At 40.4% G+C, this 14802-nt stretch overlaps 1 protein-coding gene across 13 annotated transcripts in view; it reads left to right on the forward strand.

The window, feature by feature from the left end:
• Nucleotides 1–14802, forward strand: part of MCTP1 (multiple C2 and transmembrane domain containing 1) — a 272517-nt gene that overhangs the window by 66073 nt on the left and 191642 nt on the right. Inside the window, exons 1-2 of one of the 13 annotated variants that reach the window (XM_066988624.1) lie at nt 13425–13499; nt 13610–13648. The exons of the other annotated variants lie outside the window; for them this stretch is intronic. The gene's annotated coding sequence lies outside the window, so the exon portion shown is untranslated. Of the gene's footprint in view, nt 1–13424; nt 13500–13609; nt 13649–14802 lie in introns of those variants that run through there. 13 annotated transcript variants of the gene reach the window in all.

Genomic DNA, 14802 nt, shown 5'->3' on the forward strand with positions numbered 1-14802 from the left:
CCCTTCAGGAGGGGGCCATCATTTTCCCTACTCTTTCTACTGTTGTTCATGTACCTATAGAAGCCCTTCCCTCTTCCCTTCCCTCTTCCCTTCCCTCTTCCCTTCCCTCTTCCCTTCCCTCTTCCCTTCCCTTCCCCCCTAGTGATTTTATCTATGATATCAAATTTCTGAGAGACCATAGTACGATATATCCATCACAGATGAAATTCCTTTTCTGCACTGGCATTGGATGCAGAGATCTTTTTCTTCTGCAGATTGTGACCCAAAACATGAAGCTGCCCTTCTTTTTGACAGAGTTTGCTTCTTGCAGGCCATTGAATCACGGGAAGAATATTTCTTAGACATGAAGCTTTTGTTCCGTTTACACCTTAGTGCAGGTCTCAGTCAAACCATCCTGTGAAGCATAGCAAAGCTCGGCTGTTATGTTCTTGCATTTATTCAGATACTTTGCCTGGCCTCTTCAGTAGGGTAGGGTGAAGTGATTCAGGGCTGGAAGTAGTGACTAAGATTGCTTAATGCCAGTGTTGTCATCAGGGCATAATGCCACTGTCTTCTCTTTCCTGCCTGTCACCGCAACCTTGGAGTAAAGTCAAATTTCCTATCCAAGAAAATACTCAGTGTAATTTGGAATATAAACAAAATACCTCCTCCTGAATTGCTGTTTTCACTTTCCCTAATGGCTGTATGGAGATGCCTAGGATTGTGTGTTACTTAGGAAGCGTTCAGACAGCTGTTTCCTCTGCTTTACGAAGTGCAGCATGCACTGTCTGCAAGGTGTACCTACGGGTTTCGAATTCGTTGCTCAGGCTTGAAAACAAAACAAATTGGGGATGACTCATTTCTGTATTTTGAACTGATAGTTTTCGTAAGGTATTTTTCGTAGATGAGGTGTCCTTCTGATGTGAGGGTTAAGTGACAGAACACTGAGAGGCATGAGAGTTTGTGCACTGAGTAACGAGCGATCGCAGCGTGCCTTTCGGCGGTGATTTACCGCTGGGCACCTGCACCGCCGTCGTGGTTCTCTTCCAAACAAATTCGTTGCGCAGGAAGAATGTGCAGAGATGGCAAATCCACTATAACTCTCTTGTGTTTTTGTAAAATTGAGTACCTTATAGGCATCGTCACTGTATTTTACCTAGATATAATCAATAAAAATTCAACCACTGCTTTTTGTTGCGCATCTCAGCAGTTACTGGCCTGAGAGGTGGTTTTTCATGACTGGGCGGTAGGAGCTCCAGCTAAAACAAGAAGTTTACTTTGATCTGCCAGCATCCTACCTGTGCTTGCCTTACATTACTTCCCCATCATCCCCACGCTGCTGAAAATGTTGGAAATTTCACATTTGTATAACATTTGGGGAAGTACACTTACGTTTTGTGTTTGGAGTGATTCATGTACAGAAATGGCGTTTTGTGTAAATCATAGAATCATAAAAAGAGATAGGGAAAATTAATTTGGTCTTGAAATGATAGAAAATGCTAGGCAATCAAAATGATAGAAAATGCTCTATGGAATAGATAAATAGTAGCAGTGCTCTGGATTTGGTCTAATTAACACTAGTAGAGCATTAACAAATGTAAATCTGAATTATCATAGTTCGTAGAAAATATTGTCAGTTGCAATATGTGTTTACTATAAGATTTATTTACTGAAAAATGTTAATTACTTTTGTAAAAATGTGTTAAGAAACACATTCATATTTCTCTTGAATTCTTTATGAAATTTAGAGTGCCTATTAGTGGCTTTGACTGAAGAGCTCTCACTTCTTTTAAGTATTCCTAGCACCCTGTGACTTCTTGCACAGTTCTAGCTCTATTTTCTTCTTTAAAAAATTGCTATTCATTCACATCTCTCAACAGTGTCAAGTTTTATGTGGGGGCAAGTGATTTCTGTGAGAATGCCAAGTGCAATTTTGAAATACTTGATTTAGTCACATTCCTGAATTACCCACCCTTGGTCACACTGTGTTATTCATAATTTATTTCCCATTGTACCAAGTTAAAGCTCATTCTGTAGAGATCAGGCTTCAAGTCAGAGTAAGCCAGAAAAAAGCGCAAGAGATGAAGCATGATTCTCTTAGTCATTGACCAAAGTTGCATACTTTCCAGAGGGTAATCTTGACTTCCAGTCTTCCCAGGACTGAAATTTAAAGAAGACTGAAGGAGACAGATTAAAACACAGAAGAGGGGGTGGGTTTGTAGAGCCACAGAACTCATCACCAACAGGTATTCGGGTTTATCCTGTGTTAGCATAGAGAAAATGCCTGATTTGTTTTTTAAACAAAATCCTACCTTTGTCAGTGTAAATAAAGCTTTGTATTTGAACACAAAACAAACCGCCTGCACTGGGCCTTTCATATATGCTAAATCTTCTTTGCTAAATTAATTGGCTAATTAGAGCATGAGGAAAGATGAAAGCTATGTATGAGGCAGTAATGTCACCTTTCCAAACAGAATCTTAAATTCGCTTTAAGAAAGGATGCCAATATGCGTGCTTGCATATTCAGACAACTTTTTGTAAATATTTGGTATGGTGCTAACTTTTGGACTTAGGTAAGGAAAAAGGTTTCTACTTTTTCTTTCAGAGATTAAATGTTTGTACAAGCTGTATGCCTTCCTGCGTAAAAAGAACAAATGAAAGTGCAGCCTATTACAATTATGCTTTTCCAAGGTACTAGAAGAGATGATAACGGTTTGCACGCTCTATTCTCTTCCAGGAAATCATCAGTGTTCCATTGAATAAAAGTACTGTACCATGCAGTGACTGTTTTGAAAAGCACTGAAGCAACTATCTGATGTAATGACATCTCCAGCCGTTTATCTTGAATATTTGTGTTTACAAAAAAGCTGTGAATCTAGTACAGATTTGGTAATAAGCCTGGGGTAGTCTCATAAATGCATTTTTATAACATTAGAAACAAGATCTCTTTTTTCGGTTTCCAGATTGGAAAATGACTATCCTAGCAAATCAAAGCTTTGCTAAGTCTGTTCAATTATTGAAACTTCTTGGGTCCAGTGTTTCCCTGGAGCTCATGATAAATTCTGCTCTGATAGTTTGGAAAAAATCATTATGGGAATAAAGAAAAAGGCATACAGACAATCATGGAGAAGGTCTTTGAAAATAAAAATTATGCAAGCTACTAAAATGAGAAGATGCTTCTTCCCTTGTTTAAGAGCAATACGTAGCACAGAAAATACATTTTAATGGTGCATTAGGTTTTTATTTTGGCATTTAACATTTTTCATATCGTCCAGAAGGAATTATGTAGAAGTCCACTGAAAGGTGATAATGGACAAAAAATTAAGCTTTCTGATGCTGGAGCATCAGAACAGTAAATAGACAATACACACAGTCAGATTTCAAGAGCCTCTGAAGCACTTAAAGGTTTCTGATAAAGCAAATTCCAGAAGTGCTTGGCCTGCTACCAGAAAGCACAGTCATGAGTTGTGCATTTAGGCTTCCTGTATAACACCAGTGGCCACGGTGAGGCGTGTAGTACTACACTACTGGTTAATACTAACACCTCATTACTGGTATTTTCTTGACGAGGGATTTCTCAGAAATTCTTAAATCGGCACCCTCTCACACTGAATATCTGTATTTTAGAGAGGTGCCCTTGGACTGGAGAGCCCAGCACTGCTTTTCAAAGTGGGTGTCTCAGGTCTTTGAAAAAAGAGAGAATGCCAGTCCTTCCTTTGATCGACATCCAGAGGAAAAGTGTCCGCTGTCTTCATACTTGCCTGCATACAGTACAGTGTTATTTATAATGTCCTCCCTTGGTTGAAGTTAACGCTTTTGGAGGGAGATACTTTAATACAAAAGTTAAAATACGGTGCCAAATTGATACGGAGGAAGTATCTTTATGAATTTTGTATTACTTCTTTTAAGACCTTTTATGTCCTTCCTGTGTAGTGTCCGTGTGACAGCTTTCATCCTCTTTACTGTGGTTATTGCAAAAGGAAAGTCCTGAAGGTTAGCTGTAGCACTTTCAAGGTAATCGTGTCTTTGATGTATTGACGAAGACTGCTTTATAGTAAAGGGCAAAGTAAGCATTTATAAAGTCAAGGGTTACAAAGGTGCATCTTACCTTAGTGAGGTACTTGTTGTTGAGGCATTTGTTCAATCAGTTTGGGAAACATACTAGTCTTAAATTTATAAGCAATGTGATTAACCAGCATGGTGCTGCACAAGATGACCTACATGAGTCTATAAAGCTTCTCAGAAAAACTACTTTTAGTTGCTTTAGCATGTCTTAACCCGTTTTAGTGCAGTGTAGAGCTTCTTTCTTTCAGTGCGGTGCTTTTGTAGCAGAAGTGACCTCTGTCATGCCACTCCGTGGGCCGCCTTCTTTCACTGAATTTGGGATTTTGTCATAACTGTACATCTGTCATAACGCATGTTCAGTGCACATCTTAACTTTATCCTCAGCAGCAATATTTGTTATGCTTCAACTTTTTTTTTTTAAATTAGAATTAAAAACTAGAAAACAAGGACCTACACAATCAAAGAAACTGCATGATGTACCTTTAAAGTTATACTTGAACAGACTGTACATTTTCAGTGCTTAAAATAAGGAGGTGCAAACCTCTCTTGTATCTCAAGAGAGTCTCCTTTTACCAGTTTATTGTCTTCAGCAATTACACTGCACCAGGATTACAAGTCTAAACTGAGGTGCTGCTGTTTTTCACAGAGCTTTATCTTAATTTCCACCATAAATTAGTAAGATGGTAGCTCCCTTGGATATATACCTGAAAAACTGCTTATTTCACAATCCTTACTGTTTTCTTTTCAAATTAAGTTCAATTACTGACCTTTTAGATTTATTTATTTATTATTTTTTTGCTAAGTCATCTTTAATGGTTACTTTGATTATTAGAAAGAGAAAATTAACAGAATTGCAAGTATGCTTGTAGGTTTTCAGCATTTTTGCATCCCTTTGTTTTCTGAACTGATGTGAACACCATCTTTGTTCATCAGATACTGAAAGTTCAAGCTGGGTTATAAAGTGTTGATGCATTTCAAAATTAAAACTTTTAAAATGGAGAATCAATACCCTCCTAGACTGTTTATAGACCTATAACTTCTACTAGAAGGATGATTTCTTATTTGGGGAAATGTAACTATACCAATAAATTCTAAATAAGTGCCTGTTTTCAGGGTTTATTCTTTACCAGGATTTCCCATCCTGCATTTCAATAACTTTTTGTTGTGTATCTTCAGCTGTGCTTTTACTCAGCTGAGCTGGAAGATGTATTTTGCAGGTGATTAAAAAAAATAATAAAATTTCAAGTAATGTACTTTTCAATATGGAATGAGTAAGGACTTAATCTGAGTTTGTATGCTGTGTGTTAGCTGTGCCCTGCACTTAACTTAAGAAGGACAAACTGGTGAAGCACACTGGCCCCAGCATCACCTCTTGGGGTACACTGCTGGCCCCCAGCTGGATTTTGTGTCGCTGGTCGCACTGCTCTGAGTGCAGCAGCCTAACGCAGGCTCAGCCTACCTTTCTGTCTATTTGCGAAGTCTGTGCTTTGTCAGCTTGTGTGTGAGGATATTATGGGAGGTGGTGTTGAAAGCCTTGTTAATTTGAAGATAAACAGCATCTGCTGCCCTCCCCTTATCCAGTAAGCCACTCATCTCATCGTAGCAGACTATCAGGTTTATTTTGATGTTGTCATTTAGAACTTACTCGGAACACATGAAAATTAGTTTAGTTTTTAGTTTTTTTTGTTGTTGTTGTTTTTTGTTGTTGTTTTTGTTTTTTGAAGTGGTGGGAAGTGAAATGTCTTAGCTTCAATATCTATATGCTGCTGTTTCAATATCTAACTGAGTAACATGGACCTCCAAAATTTTGTAAGAACAGTTACTTTTGGAGGAGCTCCTTGGAAACAGACATGTATCTTTTCACAACGTATTGGCCACCAGATTTGTCAGGCGTGATCTGCCCTCAGTGAAGCCATATTATCTGTCACCATCACCTCCTTACCTTCCATAGGCATTTAGCTTTCCTAACCCGATCCCTGGCTGCTTGGACAATGTCTGTATCCCTCCTAGGCTACCTGTCCTTGCTCTTACCCTCTGTATATTTTGTTATATATAACATAATCTTTATGTCACCATATAGTATGCTGTCTAAAAAATACCTAAAAAAAATAAATCTTTCTAATCTGTAAAGATTTACTGTCAGCTTCACTGCTGTGTGGGCTGCTGCCTCTTTACAAGTGAGTGAGTTTTCTGCAGCTGTTCAGTGAAGCCATGCTCTCTGCCTAGCATGCAGGCATGGGTCAGCGCTGATTTGCAGCAGGTTTTCCATCCCGTTGTTGTGGTTTAACCCAGCAGGTAGCTCAGCACCACACAGCCGTTCGCTCACCCATTCCTCACCTCCCCCAGCAGGATGTAGGAGAGAGCTGGGGAAAAATGTGAAAACCCATGGGTCAAGATAAAGGCAGTTTAATAGGACAGAAAAGGAAGGGAAAACAATAATAATAATGATATAAAGAATGTACAAAGCAAGTGATGCACAGTGCAACTCCTATCTGACTGATGTCCAGCCAGACCCCGAGCAGCAGCAGCCCCCTGGCCAGCCCCCACATATAATTGTCCCACACGATGCCCCATGGTATCTCTCTGGCAGCTGGGGGCAGCTGTCCTGGCTCTGTCCCCCCCAACCCCTCGCTGGCAGAGCGGTGTGAGAAGCTGGGAAGTCCTTGGCTTAGTGCAAGCACTGCTCTGCAACAGCTAAACATCTAAACATTGGTGTATTATCAGCATTGTTCTCATCCTAAATCCAAAACACTGCACCATACCAGCCACCAGAAGGAAAGTCAACTCTGTCACAGCCAAAACTAGGATACCTTTCCACAACTCTCATTGTTCTAAATAATGCCTGTGTTTTCTACTTTAAAATACTGATTTAACAGCCTCTTTGATCGCCATGCCTCAGGCTATTCCTTTGTGGACAGTGTACTAGGAGAAGCGTTTTTACTCCCTGTTTGCTAGTAGTGTAACAGTGCAAGTCATGGGTTGAATACCCATAACTTACTTCTTATAACTTGCTTGGAGAGGTCTGTTTGGTAGATAGGATCTTTCCTGGGCAATCTGCTGATGATCTGGCAGACTTGCTGCTCTCTATCTGTAGAGAAGTCCCCTCTACCAGGGTTTGCTGTGAAGTTCTTGGAAGGACAGTTGTGGTCGCTGTGTTTGAATTTTTTTTTCCGGTTTGTATCAAGGGGTTCTTTGCCTCCACCAACCTGTTTTTGTGTTTTTTTTTTTTTTTTTTTTTTTGATTTTGTATAATACAGAGGCAGGCATGAGAAGCCCTGTCGTTATGTTCTGGGAGATGCACTCTCTTGGTTAATTTTGGAGAAGCGTGCTTGCAGGGAGCAGGACGACTCAAATAATTTCCAGGACTTCCGCATGTACAAGGAGTAACTGGTTTCAGTTTTCTTTCCAGCTGACTGCGTGCTTAGTGGTCTACAGGAATAAGGTTAGAGGCATAAATAATCAGTAAAATCGGTTGTTATTTATGGTATTTTTTCACGTTTTGGCAGGAAATTCAGTATCTGAGGAAAGTGTATTTGATTCCATCTGCAGAAATGCTTCATGTGGGCAGATACAAGTAATAAGAAATGTAGATGAAGAGTGCTGTCACTAGGCAGAGGAAACACTCAGAGGCATTCATCACGTTACGGGGTAATTTGTATTAGTAGTCGTACAGAAATAAATCATTCCTACTAATTGCATCATAGTTTTGTTACCATTAGTTGACCATTATCGTTAAAGGTTATGGTTACTGTTCTGTTCCTCAATTACAAATGTAAATCCTGCAAACAGTGAATAAAGGAAGAAGTCCTGGCCTCAGCAGCGTTTTCCATACTGAAACCTGAAAAACTGTTCCATGGCACACCAGGACCTCCACAGTGTTCGCGTGGTGCTGAATTAACCTGTAGGAAGTTAAACATTTATCAGTAGTGACAGTATTGGCATTCAGTGAAATTAAAGAAAATCCTAGTACACTGTAAACTAATTTCTTCTTCAGTTGAAAGAAGTACATTGCTAGGCATATCAATATAGAATATGATATGCGTGCATCTTTCTAATCAGATGTTGTTACACTCTTACTATTACTGTCTTTTCCTGAGCTGAAAATGATTTTCCCCTTAGCTGTTGTTAGTATTGGTATAATATCTCATTAATTCTGTATTAATTTAAAATGCTAAATCAGGAAGAAAGGTTGCAAAACTATTATGGATAGTGTTTTTCTTTTGAATGGTACAGCATGCTCTCAAAAAGGTGACACTACTCAAGAAGCTTTGAAGTTCTCTGAAGAAAAATAACACCACAATCGTCTGTTCACTGAATTATGTTGTTCCACTGTTTCAGGTCAATGTACTCTATCACGTTTTATTCAGATGAATAGATCAGAGTGTAGTTAGTCAGTTCATTAGTCCTCAATATGTCACATTGACACTGAAGAAACTTTTCAGGTTGTTTCAAAAGCAAAGTCATCTAACCGTAATTTATAGATGTTCTCTAGAAAGTCTGTGTTTATTGACATACGAGCTTCAGTAGAAAACTCACATTTTAAAAAACACTTTACTCAGTGTCACGGGTCTATTGTCTGATCTCTGATTTCTCATAGCAGACAGCTATGAGACCTGTTTTGCCTTTCAAATAACTGATTTCTCATCCTCTGTTGTAGGGTTTCAAAAAACATATTTTCAAAATGTTTGTTAGCCTAACAATACATCGTCATGTGCCTTTAGAAACTAAGGAGAGAGGTACTTTCTGAAAACAACAACAACAAAAAAAAAGAGACAGAAAAAAAAAGTTTTTCTCCCACCATAATGGGAGATGCACACCACTGTGAAGTGGGGGCTTCAGCATAATACCTTTTCTTCCAAGCTGTCACTTGAGCACTAAGCACAGTATTTCTAAGTCCATACTCGTTTCCTTTTCACCTCTGCTGGTTATCAGTGGCTCTGGGGGAAGCCCTTGGCATGAGCAGGTGGGAGAGCGGCTGTCAGGAGCGACCATGTGGTTCGTGGGGAGAGTTCAGGAGGCATCAGTCAAGAAGGGGATACCTGGGTGTAGATCCCCGGTGCAAGAGTGCACCTGATGGGAAACCTCGTCAACTCCTTCTCCCTGTTTTATCCACAACTTTAAGGGGCTCACTGGGGTGAGTCTCCATCAGCAACCTCCCTTGTGGTCTTGAGTAGCAAAGTGCTTTTTTTTGACATCATCTGGAATGTCTCCTTAACCAGCTTTCAAGCCGCTTCTGCACACAGGTCTTTCCAGGTGCATTTTGACCATACTAAGAACTTGTTTAGTATTTATTTTTTGTAGCAGGTGGAGTTTCTTGCTTTGAAGGCAGGAGGCAGTGATAAAGGACATGGCTTTAACAAACGTACAGATTGAAATTTCTTCTTGCTTTCTGTAGACTTTTATCCTCCATTGCTTGCTTTTCTTCTACATAAATAAGTGAGATTCTTTGGAAATTGCTGTTAAATGAGAATAAAAGCATATGTGCTACTTGCAAATGAATTCATTGTTCTCTGGAGCAGCAGCCAGGGAGATAACAGATGCTATTGTTCCTTTTGTTGACCCTCTCATGGTAGTGTCTGAGTGCTCAACATCATCTGTAAAGTAAGGGAGAATTATTACTCTGCTTCCAGTAATCAAAAGCAAGGCATAGAGGAATTAAATCACATGAGCAAGGGCATATGCATGTATCTGAAGCCATGGAAGCTACACAAATCCTTATTTTAACAACAAAAACATCACTCTCTATCAATTCAAAATAAAACTTTGCTGTTTTAGGGAAAATTTCTCTTCCAGTAGAGAAAGGGGATACTTTACTCCTTATTAACTTGTTCTCCTAAGTTGCTTCAGGAGTCTGCCAAAATCTAGGTTGTCTTCAGCTCTTCACATGGAAGACTCCAGCAGTGTCATCTTTGTGAACATGTCATATGTCATGTGTAACATATATGATGTTTTTTCATGCCATAGGGATGATGACTTTTTGGGGTTTCTTTTGCATGCATTTCCTATGTTTTCTGTTATTTTGGTGTATTGCATCTGATCCAGGTCTATCAGAACGTGTAGTCACAGTCTTGTTCCTTGGGTGAGTGATTCTGGTGTTTACTCTTCTTTTCTTTAGGAATGACTTTTTTATGCCAAGAGAAATATTTAATTCCACCATTAAACTAAGTTAAAATTATGAAAATGGTGGAATGTTCTGACCTAGTCTAGTACCCAAGTTGGTTAGTATGTGGTTGACATGAAATAACTAATTCCACCGTACTTTTTTTCTCCTTTGTAGCAAGGTGCTATTGAGGAACAAACTGGTATTTTTAATGTTTTTTTTTCATTAGAACCAATAATGATATATATTAGATCAGTTATTTCAATGTTCCTATCACACCGACGCTTCATGAGAACACTGATTTTTATGTTTGGCTGCAGGATGATACATACTTTCTGGCTATCCATAGAGTTTGAAACTCATAGTTCACAGGCACACCGCTAAATTTAAGTCTAGACTGACATAGTACAGGGTAAACTGCACCAGTGTGTGAGGGTGTCCCAGGCATCAAGGGGCTTCTCTGTGAAATGGAGAAGTCTAGGAATCCACATTTCCAGGTTGCGCTCATTCATCGGCTGCTGTGGAATATTATGCTTAATGCAGGAGATCCAAAGCCTATAAAACTGAGATCACTTAGATCAAAAGCAATCTGATGTAGAAGAATGTTAAATCTATAGAGCTGACTACAAAATGTTGAAGACATATAAGGATTTTAAAGAGAGCCATTTCTCTTTGCATATTCAAGATTCAAGATTCAAGCTAAATTAAAGCAAGATTTTCTTCAATGAGTGGAGATTAAAAAAATAAATTAAGTGCCATACTAAGGGTAGATATGACTGGACAGACTCTAACATCATACAAATAATGATGTGTAACCAGTTGTGGAATATTTGCACTTAACTCACTTAAACTGAAGATATGTTGAAATTCTATTGAATAAGATCTACGTTATTTTTATCTCAGCCTTTTTATCTTCATTCCTTCTTTGTCAGCTTCTGATATTTCTGTAGTGGCCAAGAAGAAAAATTTTTGAAGTTTTATAGGAGATTAATAGCAGTTATCTGAATAGTGTTTTTAAATCTGTTTAAATTAGTTAGAATCACGGAATCATTTACGTTGGAAAAGACCTCTAAGACCATCAAGCCCAACCGTTACTCTCGCACTGCCAAGTCTACCAGTAAGCCATGTCCCTAAGCACCACATCTGCATGTCTTCTGAAAACCTCCAGGGGTGATGACTCAACCAATTCCCTGGGCAGCCCGTTTCAATGCTGCACAACCCTTTCAGTGAAGAAATTATTCTTAATATCCAACCTAAACCTCCTGTGGCACAATGCGGGGCCATTCCGTCTAGTCCTATCACTAGCTACTTGTGAGAAGAGGCAGACCGCCAGCTCCCCACATCGTTTTTTCAGGTAGCTGTGGAGAGCAATGAGGTCTGCCCTGAGCCTCCTCTTCTCCAGACCAAGCAAACCCAGCTCCCTCAGCCGCTCCTCACAGGACTTGTGCTCCAGGCCCTTCACCAGCTTCGCAGCCCTTCTCTGGACACACTCCAGAGCCTCGATGTCTTTCCTGTAGTGTGGGGCCCAAAACTGAACACAGTACTCGAGGTGCGGCCTCACCAGAGCAGAGTACAGGGGGACGATCACCTCCCTGGTCCTGCTGGCTGCACTGCTCCTGACACAGGCCAGGATGCCGTTGGCCTTCTTGACCATTCTTCTTCCATTCTTCTTGTGGTGAATGGAGTCAAATCTGGTTGGAGGCCGGTCACTAGTGGTGTCCCCCAGGGCTCGGTACTGGGGCCGGTCCTCTTTAATATCTTTATTGATGATCTGGATGAGGGCGTCCAGTGCACCCTCAGTAAGTTTGCAGATGACACCAAGCTAAGTGCGTGTGTCGATCTGCTCGAGGGCAGGAAGGCTCTGCAGGAGGATCTGGATAGGCTAGAGCGATGGGCTGAGGTCAACTGCATGAAGTTCAACAAGGCCAAGTGCCGGGTCCTGCACCTGGGCTGCAACAACCCCAAGCAGAGCTACAGGCTGGGAGATGAGTGGCTGGAAAGCTGCCTGGCCGAGAAGGACCTGGGAGTATTGGTGGATAGTCGGCTGAATATGAGCCAGCAGTGTGCTCAGGTGGCCAAGAAGGCCAACGGCATCCTGGCCTGTATAAGAAGCAGTGTGGCCAGCAGGTCGAGGGAAGTGATTGTGCCCCTGTACTCGGCTCTGGTGAGGCTGCACCTCGAGTACTGTGTTCAGTTTTGGGCCCCTCGCTACAGGAAGGACATGGAGGTGCTCGAGCGAGTCCAGAGAAGGGCGACCAAGCTGGTGAGGGGTCTGGAGAACAAGTCTTACGAGGAGCGGCTGAGGGAGCTGGGCTTGTTCAGCCTGGAGAAGAGGAGGCTCAGGGGCGACCTCATCGCTCTCTACAGTTACCTGAAAGGAGGCTGTAGAGAGGTGGGGGTTGGTCTGTTCTCCCACGTGCCTAGTGACAGGACGAGGGGGAATGGGCTAAAGTTGCGACAGGGGAGTTTTAGGTTGGATGTTAGGAAGAACTTCTTTACTGAAAGGGTTATTAAGCATTGGAACGGGCTGCCCAGGGAGGTGGTGGAGTCACCATCCCTGGAGGTCTTTAAAAGACGTTTAGATGTAGAGCTTAGGGATATGGTTTAGTGGAGTACTTAGCGTTAGGTCGGAGGTTGGACTCGATGATCTTGAGGTCTCTTCCAACCTAGAGAAATCTGTGAATCTGTGAATCTGTGACCACTTGGGCACGCTGCCGGCTCACGTTCAGGTGAGCATCAACCAGCACCCCCAGATCCTTTTCCTCTGCACAGCTTTCCAGCCACTCTGCCCCAAGCCTGTAGCGCTGCATGGGGTTGTTGTGCCCCAGGTGCAGGACCCGGAACTTGGCCTTGTTGAACCTCATCCCCTTGGCCTCAGCCCGTTGGTCCGGCCTATCCAGGTCCCTCTGTAGAGCCTTCCCTTGGAAGTGTCTTCAGAGCGAATATACTAGGGTAGAAAGTATGTATTTTCTTTGATTTTCATAAAATTCGTATGTGTTCATGTGGTAAAACAAACATTTAAGTTTTGTATTTCTCCACTCAAGGCATTAATTGCCAGAATCAGCGTAGGGATTATCTAGGAACTAGTGTTCACAAGTTGAACTTTTGTGTGTGGTTCATGCCAGTGTTTAATGAATAAATGACAGCAACTTTCGTTTATACCACCTTCTGCGGCTGGGGGTGGGGGAGGAAACATTTTCCAGTGTTTAAAGATGTGCAGATAGTTGAGTCATTTCCTCTGAATGTGTTGAAACATATTCACATATCAAGTCTTATCTTACTTTCACTCTGAGTAGCTGCAGTTCACAGCAGTAGTCAAGTGATATTTGCACAGAGCTGTTGCTACCAGCTGGAGGTGAGCAGTTTTACTGAGCAGTTATCAGCTCACAAGGCTAACTCCGCTTAGCAAGTATCTTTGTGAAGCAAGAGGTTTTTAACTCACTGCTGTAATACTATTTCAAATAGGTGAAAGCTGTGGGAACTTCTCCATTTGGACCTGATAAGGTAGGAATTTAGTTTCTTTGTAAAGTATAACAGCTTCTGATTTATCATTGTGTATATGCATCCTGTTTTAAAATGCAGGTAATTTAAAACTCTATGTTGAAAATAATTAAATACATGCTTCTGATGGAATCTGCATGTCCAAAGTGAGTAATGCAAAATGGGGAAAAATGTTTATTCCATTAAGAGTATACCAAATCACACGGACAGAAGCATCAGTCACTTACAGGTGGACTAATGTTTGCAGCTGTTTAGAATATAGGAGGAAAACGCTACTGAAATCACACAGTTTTTGTTCTTTCACTGAATGCTCCATGTTAACAGAAGAATCTATTTATTTACTGATGAATCAGGTAGTTTGAAGACTGTCATTCTTCCTTTTAAGTTGCTCTCAGATACCTGCTGCATAGTGTGTGGATTTTTTGATGGATTTTATGGCTGTAACACACACTGTCATTCTTTAATGACAGCTGAAAATATTGAAATACCTAGGCAGTTCATGTTCAATTAAATCTACCTTTGTAAAACTGGAATCTTATTTTTAATATGTTTTTGCCATTTGTATTTACTAGACTAGTGTTATCTTCCTTACAGCGATCTCTTGAACTATGAGTAAAAGCACCAAGGAAGTTTCTCTTGGTAACTGCTTAGTGTTGTTTTAATGACAGCGGCACTATCAATTTACTTGTTTTGAAATGAATTCATAGTAATACAAATGTTGTGTTCTGATAATTACACTTTACAGAATTTAAAATATAACTTTGGCACATAATTTTAGCATAAAACTACTTCAGTAAAGTAACCTGAGTTACTTAAAGTGTATGCATATTTAAATATATAATTAATTATTATTAATATGGACAATTAATATAATATGGACAATTAAATTCACGATATTTTAGTATGGTTTTCTGTTGTGCAAATGTGGACAGCTTATTTTTAAATGAAATGACCGATGTTTATTTTCTTTTGAGAGAATGATGCATGTGGCATACACATTGACTTCAGGCATCTCTCATTTTGAAAGGGAGATGTCTAATTCTTCACAGATTCTTCTTTCGATATGGATGTGACATCTGTCTCTTGTTCCCTGTTGAGTTATCCTTCACGTGCAGTGTTTGACATAACTTGCAGTGTAATTGTGCACTCTTCAGGCA

Source organism: Anser cygnoides, chromosome Z (genome assembly GCF_040182565.1).
Source record: "Anser cygnoides isolate HZ-2024a breed goose chromosome Z, Taihu_goose_T2T_genome, whole genome shotgun sequence".
NCBI classification, from domain to species: Eukaryota; Metazoa; Chordata; class Aves; order Anseriformes; family Anatidae; genus Anser; species Anser cygnoides.